A 735-nucleotide genomic window follows, 5' to 3' on the forward strand; every position below is an offset into this window, starting at 1 on the left:
CACTTGAGCCTCTCTTTCTGCCATTCTGTTTATTTTATAATCCAGAAATCCAGGTTGATCTGTGATAACTGATTAAAAGGTGTGAATATGGTAATACCAAACCAAAGTAAAGAAGAGCTTCGAGAATATTAAAATTTAAATTTCATGGTATCTCAGGCACCTTCAAAGATCTGGTAAAGGAAAGATCAAAGATATCTAGCAACTGGTGGAAATTCTTTGGCATTATCAAGAACATCGTAAAATATCACTGAGGCCTGGGGTGGTAGATTGGAAACTGCATAAATGGCTGCAGTAAGAAATTGACCAGAGGCTCAACCTGGCTCCAGGTATGTGTGAGAACCAAAGAATGACCATGTGCACTGTGTTGAGAAAAGAGTCCCTAAACCACACCATAACACCTCTGTAGGACCCTGGCTCAGCCCTGTTTCATTCCCCCAAAGCATCTCCTCACCTCCCCTACCCTCCCTGTCAATATCCCCTCCACAAAGAGACAGCTAAATTAGGAGGCTCGATTTTATCATTTGGGCCCACACCACAATGATAGACACCACCTTGTATTCACTGCCATGCAAAAATTCGTCATCCTCTACCAAGCAGCCAGAGATCCACTGCATGGCTGCATAGCAGAGACAGGAGCTTCTGAGGCATTAAATGAGGACTGAAAAGGAGAGGAAGGGAATATGCTCATATCTCTGCATCTCTGCCCAACTCGGGTCTCATTCTTTTAGAGAGAGA

The sequence above is a fragment of the Pteropus medius genome, unplaced genomic scaffold, assembly GCF_902729225.1.
Source record: "Pteropus medius unplaced genomic scaffold, Ma_sr-lr_union100, whole genome shotgun sequence".
Taxonomy (NCBI): domain Eukaryota; kingdom Metazoa; phylum Chordata; class Mammalia; order Chiroptera; family Pteropodidae; genus Pteropus; species Pteropus medius.